We start from the raw sequence: 11,637 nt of genomic DNA on the forward strand, positions 1-11,637 counted from the left end.
CCCCCCCCCCCGCCAAGCCGGACCAGCCGGTGAGTGGGGACTTTTTTTTAAAGATCTGGGAACTGGGGCTGGGCAGGGCAGCCATGGGGGGGGGCTAGGGGGCACTCAGGGGGGATGGGGCCTGGCAGGGGTCCCCCTTTGGCCCCCTCCCCCCTCCTGCAGCCCTTCCTCCCCCTCCCCCTACTTACCAGCTTGGAATCTGGGTCCAGCTCCCTGCTGCAGCGAATGGGGACTGCCCGAATCTCCGAAGCTCTCCAAATATTTTCGAAATCAATTTGGAGAACTTCAAATTGATTCAGACTTTTTAATTGGTCTCCTGATTCAATTCTGATTCAGAGATTTGACCACTGAATCGGGTCGAATCTCCTCCGAATTGAATCAGCACCTGAAGCTTCACACAGCCCTGCTATCTATCTATCTATCTATCTATCTATCTACATCTAAAAATATACTATATTTATTTGAATCTAAGATGAGGTCCCCCCACAACTCAGAAAAATACACACTATATGTGTGTGTGTGCTTTTCTGAACACACACACACATACACATGTATAGTTTTTCCAGGTACAATATTTGTATAGTTGTTGCACTGAAAAAAAATCAGGTGTCTTTGTACTTTGGAGTACTTGGGAATAACATTTGGCTGGGGGTCACTGTTGTGCCAGGAATGTGCCTTCTGCCATTGTCCAGAAAATATGCCCACATTTTGGTAGTTTGCAAATGTTCAGGGTAGGTTGGGTAGAGTTTAGCATATCTATTCTTCAGAAATTTCACCTGCATGGAACTTGTTCTATCTCTGGATGGTTTTACATAACTGATGAGACTCTTCTCCACAAAGTGATGGAGCATGCTATATTCCAGAGGCTGCATGGCTGAGCAGAATTTTCCTTTAGAACCATGTCTTCTGACTGCCAGAGGCCACTGTACCATGAGGCCGTGTAACAGAAAACAGAAATATTCTGTCTTCTGCTCTTAGTGCCTAAGCAGTGTAGAGGAGAGGGAAATAGCCTGACTGGAATGTAAATATGTGTCTCATCTCTATAAAGTGGCTGGTCCATGGAGATTAAGACAAGAAGAGGAGAAGGGTGATGCAGTAGTTAGGGTAAAAAAGTTTAATTTTCTTTTCTGCTACAGACTTTGCAAATTACATAGGGAAGTCACTTAGCCCCTCTGTGCCTCACTTCCCCATTTCCAAAATAGGCATAATAGTACTTCTCTACCTCAAGGTAATGTTGTGAAGATGAATGCAGTATGAGTCTGAGATACTCTGGTACTCTTCACAGCATAGAAGTACCAGAGATAGATAGATGGAGCATGGTACTGCTCTCACTTTCTTTGTTAGCTCAAGGGCTTGTGCTGAAGATCTATCAGTTTTAACTCTGCTGATGACCTGCATGGAGGTCATTGTAATTTCATGTGAGGATTTTTTTTTATTTCAGTTTGTTTTTTTAACCTAAGATATTATATAAAAATGATGTTAAACTTATATTAGTTATAAAATCAAGCATTCAAAAATTAGGAATTACCAGAACTGGAGCTGCTGTGCAGCCTTTTTTCAATCCCCTTATGCATGTTACATATGTATTTTTATACAGTCTTTGATTTCAGTTTTTTCCACAGGATCTCTGCCTCATTTAGCGCACAAAATGGACTGTGATCAGGGCACAAACCTAGGTCTTTGTAGTGAAGAATACTGATGTTTGTAACATCCCAGCTTCATTTGCTGCAGATATGTAGCAAATGAGGCAGGAGATCATAGGAAAAGAAGACAGGATCTTATGATTAGGCTACTGAATGCTGCCCTTGAGACCTTCTTGCCAAAGAGTTCATGTGTGATGCTGGACTAGTCATAAAATTCCAAGGGCCCAATTTGAGACCTTGTGACTTGATTTGCAGAAGTACTGAACACACAGAGGCAAATGAAATAAATGGGAGGTGGACTGTAAACAAGCTAGAAAATGCTATGTCCTTGGAAAAATCCAGGCCTAGAAATCTCAAGTGGGCATGCAGAAAGAATGGATATTTTTTACTTTAAACATTTTGTGCTTCCATCCCTCATCTGTAAAATGAGGTTGATAAATACCACTTTAGCTCCTAAGGGTGCTATGAAGATAAATGAATTAATGTGTCCAGAAAAATACCCTAACAAAATACTTCAATGTGGAGAACTAGAAGAATTCTTCCGACGCCTGCGCCTCAAAGAATATTTCCACTACCAAACTGAACCCACTCCCAACAATAGCTCATCCTCTCACAACATTCAGAAAAGGATCAATGCCAAAAAGCCCCCAAAAACATCAGATTGGACACCTCGCAGTGGACAAAACCCTAACCTTGACCACTACATTGACTGCTTCAGGGAAAGAATGAACAATGAAACGACAACGCACGCCACCACAACAACCTCTCTCTACCAGAGAAAAAGGTCATAGAATCTCTAAGATCCAACCACCAAATAGTAATAAAACCAGCAGATAAAGGAGGAGCCATAGTCATCCTAAACCGTGAGGATTACATAAAGGAAGCCAACAGACAGCTCTCTGACACCACCTACTACAAAGAACTACAAGAAGATCCTACTCCCCTTTTCACCAAAAAACTCAACAATACCATCAAATCATTTCCACCAAGATTACAAGAAAAACTACAGACCTTGATCCCCCCGCTACCTAACCCAGGGACTTTTTACATGCTCCCTAAAATCCACAAACAAGGGAACCCTGGCAGACCTATCATATCCAACCATGGGACCCTAACTGAGGAAATATCAGGTTTTGTTGAATCCATCCTAAAACCGCTTGTCACCCACAGAGCAAGTTTTGTCCAAGACACCACAGACTTGCTACGGAAACTTAAAAACATAGACCACCTTCCCAGGAACACACTCCTAGCCACCATGGACGTTACCAGCCTATACACCAACATCCCACACCAGGATGGCATCCATGCCTGCCTTACATATCTACAGGAACAAGATTACAACCCAGAATACAGACCCAAAGATATCACTGAGCTTATACACTTCATCCTCACACACAACAATTTCACTTTTAATAATCAACACTTCCTCCAGATGATGGGAACAGCTATGGGCACTAAAATGGCCCCACAGTATGCCAACCTTTTTATGAGCCACCTGGAAGAAGACTTCCTCAAGAACTGCACCATCAAACCCTTGCTGTACTTACGATATATCGATGACATCTTCATCATTTGGAGTGAGAACCTGGAATCTCTACTTGAGTTCCACCAGAAATTCAACAGTCACCATCCCTCCATCCGACTTTCTTTAGAATACTCCAACACCAACATCCCCTTTTTAGACACAAGGATCAGTATCCAGAAGGGTAAAATACAGACCACAGTATACAAGAAACCCACAGACCAACATACATATCTGCACAGAACCAGCAATCACCCGAAACACACCAAAAAAGCTTTGATATACAGCCAAGCCCTCAGATACCACCGCATCTGTACTGAAGAGATCACCCGGGCTTGCCACCTCACCAATCTTAAAAAGGCTTTCACCCAGCAAGGACACTCCTCCAGAGAGATAGATCGCACGTTTGAAAGAGCCACCTGGATACCACGTGAAGAACTGCTGCAGTACAGAAGAAAAACACCCACAAATCGCACACCGCTGTTTATGACATATCACCCATCCCTTGAACCTGTACAGAAAATCCTCAAAAAATTGCAACCCATACTAGACAGAGACCCTATTCTTAAAAAGATCTTTCCAGAGCCACCCATCCTAGCCTTCAAACAAGCACCGAACCTCGCCAGCCTCATCACCAGCAGCAAACTTCCTTAAGCCCAGAACACACCAAAAGGATCCAGACCGTGCCATGACAAGAAATGCAAAACCTGCCCCCACATCTCCACCACCCCCACTATTACTACACCCCACAACAGAGCCATCAGCATCCCAGGATCTTACAGCTGCACCTCTAGGAATGTAGTATACCTCATCCAATGCACCAAATGCCCTGATGGAAAATATGTAGGAGAGACCAGACAACAACTGCGCACCAGAATGAACGCACACCGGAAATCCATCAAAGACAGAAACACCCAATTACCGGTGGGGGCACATTTCTCACAGGAGGGCCACTCTCTCTCCAATCTCTCAGTCCTGGTCCTCAAGGGAAACTTACACAACACTTCCCAGAGACCAGCCTATGAGCTCCATTTCATCAACCTGCTGGATACTAGAGATCATGGAGTAAACATAGACACTGGATTTTTGATACATTATAATCTTCCTGGCAACTGACTCCCCAGCACAGCCCCTGGCTTCTTTACTTTTCATTCCATCCAGGAAGAGCACACACCAACTGCTGAAGCTTCCTTAGCCTGATGAAGGGTTTTTGAACCCAAAAGCTTGCTTAATAAATGTTCTCCAATGATTTGGGTTGGTTTAAGAAAAGATATCTAATTCACCCAAGGAACCTTGTCTGCTTAATGTATGTGAAGCTCTCTAATAGGAATGATTTCCATAAAAAGCCCAGGAGGAAATTGATAATTTTTTCTTTAGAGCAATCCCATCAAATGTGCAGTAAATAAAATTTGTTCAGTGGAAGCTTCCACTCAGTCGATATCTGTTGAACGGTTCAGTGCCAGTAGAACCTTGGGAAATCTTTTTTTTTTAACTTGTTTACCACAATCCAGTGCACACATATAGGCTAGGGACAGACATTACACATAAACCGGCTTAAGTGATCAGAAACTGGTTTAAACCTGCAACAGAACAGATGTTCAGTGCACATAAACCAGTTTGAAAATGGCTGAAAATGGTTTGAGATAAACCTGGTTGAATGTAGTATCAGACTTAACTGATTTGGCTCAAACTGGTGTATGCAATGTCTGTCCCAGAACCCTTGCTGGTTTAAGATAAACCAGACACCCCCCAGAATCCCAGCATGCTCTCTGGGCTGGGTGGGGCTCTGTGCTCCACATCAGGGCCAGCCCCTCCCCTCTGTGTCTGCCTGGCTTCTCTGTGCTAAACAGGGATTATTGCCTCCCACCCCTCTGCCTTACCAGACACCTCCTGATTAGCTTGCAGAGCACATGCTGGCTACAGTCCTTGCTGTGGGAGACAACAAAGACAGACTGGCTTTTTGGAGCTAATCAACAGGTAGCTTAATGTCTTTCCTTGGAAACATTTGAAAAGAGCTGTTTTCTCCCCTCTCTCCCTGTCACTACTCTCTTCTAAGCACACATTCCCCCCTCCCCTCTGCCTTTTTGCTGAGGTATCTGTGTATTAGCCAGCAGACCACATGCTGGGTCTGTGCTGAATCAATAGATAGCTGGTAATGTCTCTCTGTTGTTTTCTTAATGGGGCAATAAACACTGAGATAAGGGTGATAAACACTGTTATCAGCTCCTTCCTCCTCTCCCTCCTCCCCCCGGCTTGCTTGCCTGTCAGTTTGCTGCAGACAGTATAAAGAAGCAGGGAGGGAAGTGAAAAGCTTCGTATCTTCAACAGATGCATGCACTGCACACCTCCTTTTGCCTCAGAGTGCTAGCCCAGGGCTGCAGGGTGGTAACACCCCCATCCCTTGAGCAGTGAGTGGAGAAAATCCTGAGACTGCAGGCAGGGTGGGGGTTCACACCCCTACCTAATCAGAGCCCTGCTGGGGCCTGGCCATGCCCCCTCAGCTTAGCTCTGTGGAAGGGCAGGGAGGGATGCTCTAGTGTCCCCCGGCTTTTAGCCTGAGGCACCGCAGGCATGTGCTTGAATTTCCTCAGTCCAGAGGGATTGTCTGTATGGTTGGAAACCAGTTCAGCCTAGTCAGGTTAGACTAACCTGCAGAAGTTGAATCAATTCAGGCTCAAGCTTTTTGAATGTCTGTCCCTAGCCATAGAGTAAATAGCTTGGGCAATGAAAAACACAATTCACCAAACTCCTAAATATAAAATATGTCTCTGCTAAATTTGAAGTTTCTATTGCCTCTAACTCAGGTGGTTAAAAAAAAGTTTGCAAAAATCATTTGTAAAAAATGATCTTACAAATATTTGGAAATGGTCCAGTCATTCTACATGAATCTTTCCAGAAAAGTTCTCTTCCTAGTTTTGAATCAGCACACCAAATTTCAGACTCAGTCAAAACCTTGTAAAAACTGCAAACAAATGAAATATTATTTTATAATGGAAACCCTGAAGTTATTTTATCCAAAGGTGCCACTGTGCTCACTAGCCAGAATTCTTATTAAGAAGACTGTTCCTATATGCAAACATGTGCCCCAGTTTCCCTGCCCGAAGCAGCAAACAGCCCCTCTCCTACCAATCCCAAAGCTCTCTCCTTTCCCTGTCAGTTTTGCAACCCCTTCCCCCCTCCCGTGGGCTGCTAGGCTTCTGCTGCTGGGTTTTTCAGCAGTGATCAGAAACCTTGGGAGTAAGACCTTTGTTGCTGCAATTAAACCTGGCCCTAAACCTGCCCCCTCAGCCAATCAGGGAGCATGGAGGAAGGGTGTACCATGATCTGCCCATGAAAATGGTGACCCCCACCACAATCAGGCCACAATATTAGTGAGCTGGGCCCATGATTTAAACCAGGCCTTAATTATAAGGATGAATTTTGTGATTCCAATTGCTTTCTAACAGCTCAAGTACAGGGGCCAGATTCTCAGCTATTGTAAATTAATTTAGCTCCACTGACTTTGTCAAACGGAGGTGTTTTAAATGTCTGTACTCCTTATGTGAAGACAAGCCTTAGTGAAATCTAAAATTAAGTCCCAGAATACAGTGGGGCATTTAATATAAACCAATTTTATGCTTTTAGAATCTTTGGCCATTTTTACATGTGTTGTGGGATGTGGCACTGGGTTCTTTAATTAGCAAGTTGCACTAATTAAAAGTCCCCGTGTGTCACGTGTATCAGTGTTGCTGCATATCCTTGCACTGAAAAAATGGTGGCTGGGTGCTTTGAACTAAAGCTCATTGAATGTTTTTTATTTCAAAGTGCCCTACTGTCATTTTTTCAGCATAGGGACATGCAGTGACGCTGATACACCTGGCGCAGAAGGCTCTGGAACGCATCAGTTTCTGTACCCCAGCAGACTTGATTAATTGAGTCTGCTCTGATGTGCTGGATTCCCAGTGCATTGGAGCAAGCTCTGTGCACATGTATAGGATCCCTTTGTGCCTGAAGTACTGATACATAGTAAAAGAAAAGTTACCTTAGGAAGAGTAGATGTGAAACTGTACTGATTATCAAGGCTTCAAATACTTAAAGTTGTATTTTAGTTTTTGGAAAAATGAACTGCGCTGGTGTTCTGGCCTAGTTGATATCAATGGGAATTTTGTCCCTGATGTCAGTGGCTCCAGGAATACATCTCTGTTCCTTGCCCATCTGAGCTCGCAGTCTCATGTCCCAGTGCTGCAAACATTGTGTGGCAGAGCACCTTTGGTGTCTGCCACTCTAAGGCTGAGAGCAGGCAGCCAGAAGGTGCAGGCCAGCTCTGATGAGGCAGTCATTTTAGATCCAGGCTCTCAAGCCTGAGGCAGCAGTCTGCTGCAAGCAGCTGAAGGACAGCACTTGGCTGAGCTGCTGCTCAACACCTTGGTGGTAAGGGAGGAACTATGGGGATGGTAGGAGGTTCCTAGGGTCCCAGTGGGGTCCCAGGCCCCTAGGAAAAGGCTTTGGACCTAACATCAGGAGGCCAGTTTTGCAAAGGGGCTGATTGTTTGCAGGTCTACACAGGGGCTAGGAAAGTCCCTGATTTAGAACAGGCAGGGGTGAGGCCTGGGGCTCATGTGAGCCCAGTTTACATTAGAGCTGTCTGATTAAGATCTCTGGGGCTCTAAGCAAGCCCAGTGTGAGATGGCTGCATGGCAGGGCCCAGAAGGGGACCCCTGCTGCCTAAGGAGGTCAGCTGCTATGGTGCTGGGACCAGAGCACCCCGACTGGTCAATCTAGGAGGGCCAGGGCCAGAAGGCTAATGAAGTCCAACATGAAGGGCAGGCCTGGGCCATGATATGCTATCCGGTGCCCCGACTGGCCCGGGTGGGGTCAGTGCCTAAGAAGGCTGAAGGTCCCCTTGATGGGGGGCCATCTTTGTCTAAGGGAAAAAAGGCTCAGGGAGACAGCATGCTGAAAAGTAGGAGGCTCAAACTCAGCCTCTGGATGGGAGGCATCCAAGGAGGGGCCTGGGGAGTTGGGCCAGTGAGAGGCAGCTAGCAGCAGCTCAGGAACAACAAGTAACCCAGTAGGGAAGAGACCAGGGCAGGTAGGCCTGCATGGTCCTGGGTATGACAATAAAATGCACCTTGCTGGGGGAGGATGGCCTGGTGGGGCTGTCTGTGGCAGGGGAGCTTCCCAGAGATGCCAGGCCAGTTGCTTTTGCAGTGAAAGGCAAGGAGGGGTGCCTTAAAACCCCATCCCCCACAACCTGGTGGGTAACCCAGAGTAGGGACAGGCAGAGGGTCCAGGCATTGCTATCAGAGGCCTGGGGCCAAAGAGGCATAAGGCCTGTGTTTGGAGGGGCCCAAGAAGGTGGACCTATTGGATGGAGTGGGCTAGCTGCTCAGAGACCTGACCAGAGGGACCCTCAACTAGTCAATTATGGGGCCAGGACCAGAAGGGTCAAAAGTGCCAGGGTGCCTGCTGCAAGGGATGCCAGAGCTGTTAAGAACTTATAACACCATATGAGAGGCAGGGGACATGATAAGGGAAGGTTGGAGTTGTGTACAGTGCCTCCTGGCATCCAGGCAGTAAAATGGGCAGCCTCCCGCATTTAACACCAGTTTATTGAACAACAAGTCGTGGCAGATGAGACTGCGTGGACTGCCCTACAGAGACAGGTGGACAGGCCAATGTTGAGACTCGGCCCCAAAATGGCCCCCTGTCACACATTGATGCAGATAAGTAAACTTTAGCTTGTGATTAGTTTAATTGAACTAAAGTGATTGCAGGATTGATGCCTATATTCAGAGGTAATACCTCAAGATAAGTAAGTCAGTAGAAAGTTACTTTGTTACATTACAAAAGATTTAATTTAAGATTTAAGTGTTCATAAATTACCTTTAAGAAATTTTAATACTTTCTCTCCTAGGCCTGAAGTAAGAACAAACACCAAGATTTGTTTCATTAAAGCTATAAAATCATTCATCAAGCTAGTTTGCATATAGGCAGGCAGCTTTCATTTTTTTTCTTAGTGTGAGTAATAGGAAAATTAATAAAATTATATTTAGTGCTAAAGACCTACTTGTTCCATGCAACTGACCAGCATGCATTTTAAATTAATGGTTCCTTCAAAATGCCTTTAATTCATATTGTAACAACATGAAAAGGAGTGTGAATGTTAAATCAGTTTCTATAGAAGTTTTCCCTCTTTGCCCCATTGTTTACCACCCTGTTTCTTTCACCGTTTATGCAATTTAGGTATACCCAGCTAAAAATGCAACATCTACACCAAAATTTACCTTTTATCCACTTCCTCTACTAGTTTTTTGTCTTAATTTATCTGTGTGATGAAATCAATAATGTATGTTGTTGTTTTTTTCCCCCTTCCCACAACTCCCTCGCTTAAAGAGGTGTTTTTTTAGATAGATTGTGTGTGTGTGTGTGTGTGTGTGTGACTTTTAACAATGTTCTGTTCACATTTCCTTGGATAGGACCAACAATTGCTTGTTGACCCATTTTAACCCCTTTTGAGCATCATCTTCAAAGTGTAACTGTCCTTGACAATGAAAGAGACCTTCCTATTGTCTGGTCCTTCCAGGCAATCTTTAGCATGGAGTTAAATGGCTTTCAGATGGAGGAGTTGGCTGGAAGGAAGGAGACAAAGTGATCTGTTGTTTCTGAGTGACTTCGCTAGAGTTTCCCTTTTCTCTTTTAGAATGGTGCATTTCTATAGAAGATGACAGACATTTTGACAGGTGCAATATGCTTTGAACTGTTGTGTCAGATAATTCTTTTGTCTTGGTTTTTCCCAGCAGAGTGGTACATCTCCTTAAGATGCTGATATGCATATTGTTTGCTTTTCATTTGGTGTGGTGAAGCCTTCCATCCTCCTTTTTCTCTCACTCTCTCACTTCTTTTTAAAGGTCCTTTGCATATATGTAGTGAACACAGATGGGTAGGCGGGAAGGAGTGGCACAGACCTTCCCCCAGCCTTTTCACCAGGATAACTGACAGTTATAACTCAGAAAATGATAAAATTAATAGAGAAAGAGTCAGTGTGATCCTATATTAAACTGTTTCATGATGTTATTTATGGCTTAAATCAATTTTATCCATCTGGAAAAAAACTGTTTCAGCACTCTACCCTTACAGAAGAAAAAGTTTTAACTTTGTAAATCTTTAGATTAGCATGGGTTAAAATTGAGGGTAGTCCCACCATTTGATCCAAACTGGTTTTATGCTAAGGGACTTTCCAAATTTCAAACTTTATTATTTTTTTATTTCTAGTAAAGATATATTGCTTCATGATTGTTATTAAACTTAGTCATACAAAGTGAAAATGTTATTCCTTATTCAAATAAGATACTATTGTTCTGTAATATAATACAGAAGGCATTCCCTACCTAAGTTTGTATGGTGCCTGATGCAATAGGGCTGAGACCTACTATGTATTACTGCAATATAAATAATCTTTGTTAAATTGATGAGACAAAGAGAGTGATAAGACTGATGCACATTACTTTTCTGTATGTCTGCCTGCCTCATATATTTTGTGATTGAGGTGGTATTTTAATTTTCCCTTATATGTCTTCTACTATATTCTGCAAATATATATTTGCAGCATGAGAACTTTTAACCCAAATGGTTAAAGTTTAGTAAAATTAGCAACCAAAAAATAGATCTCATGATGAACTGTGTTGGGTAGTCTAAACCAGAGACAGAGTTCCTGACAATGTTTAGAATTAGTGTGTCTAATGGGATGCTTTGATCATAAGAGATTTGACATTTTTCTATTATGGACCAAATAGGAATAGAGTGAAGTTACTTCTCATGATTTTACATATGAAGACTTGTAGGCTATTTCTATAGCTGAGGTAGTTATTATGATGGAGTCACAGGATGAGAATTTCTTGGGCTAATGGGCATCATATTGTCTTTTAAGGTTTTCCTTTCGTTATTTGAGGCCATTCCATAACTGATTGCCTTGAAGGGGAGCCAATGCTTTTTTCCCCCCCAGGAGCCCAATGTAAGTATGGCAGAATTCCTGTTATGGGCCTCAAAGAGCTGGTTGTTATTTCATTATCATTTTCTGAAAATTCCAAAGGGATATCTTCCATAAATTAAAAGTTGCCCTTTTGATGCAGACCTAGTAAGAAAATCTGAAAAGATTTTTCACAGCCTGCTGATGCTTCATAATATGTTCCCTGTAACAATTCATTGGCTGTATAAACGTCATGGTTCTCAGCTATTCTGCTTACTCTTGCCATACAGACTTCATGGTTGTCATTGGAGATAGAACTCTCTACCTCCAGCTCCAAAAACATAGTGCCCTACTGTAAGGATTGGTATTGCATTACTAGTATGTGGGAGACCATGCAAGTTGGATAACATAATGCTGCTAACATAGGAGCTGATGATGCTAATTTGTTTGTTAATCCTAAAAGAGATTAACTGTATGTGTGAACTGTATGTTTTCAGATTCCAATTCATAATGAGCTGTGTATT

The 11,637-nt window shown here is 43.4% G+C and overlaps 1 protein-coding gene across 1 annotated transcript in view; it reads left to right on the forward strand.

Annotated features, from left to right (window-relative positions):
- The window catches only part of LOC102380976, a 240,135-nt gene that overhangs the window by 76,838 nt on the left and 151,660 nt on the right, over nt 1-11,637 (forward strand).

This window comes from Alligator sinensis, unplaced genomic scaffold, assembly GCF_000455745.1.
Source record: "Alligator sinensis unplaced genomic scaffold, ASM45574v1 scaffold74_2, whole genome shotgun sequence".
Taxonomy (NCBI): domain Eukaryota; kingdom Metazoa; phylum Chordata; order Crocodylia; family Alligatoridae; genus Alligator; species Alligator sinensis.